The following is a 232-nucleotide window of genomic DNA, read 5'->3' on the forward strand; positions in this document are numbered from 1 at the left end:
TTAAAGATTGAACAAGATAACAAATACAAAACATATTAGTATCAAACATTAAATTCCATATTGAGTTTATATTATACTTATTCTTATACCATTAGTGTGATCTTTTCACCTTGACATAATAAAATTAGCTAAACATAATGAAAGAAAGAAAAATAAATAAACAAAATAAGAATATAAATAAGATAAAAGTTAACTAAGTAAAGGAAAGGAAATGAAAGGCATAAACTTGATA

Source organism: Populus euphratica, unplaced genomic scaffold, assembly GCF_000495115.2.
Source record: "Populus euphratica unplaced genomic scaffold, PopEup_1.0 scaffold748.1, whole genome shotgun sequence".
Classification (NCBI taxonomy): domain Eukaryota; kingdom Viridiplantae; phylum Streptophyta; class Magnoliopsida; order Malpighiales; family Salicaceae; genus Populus; species Populus euphratica.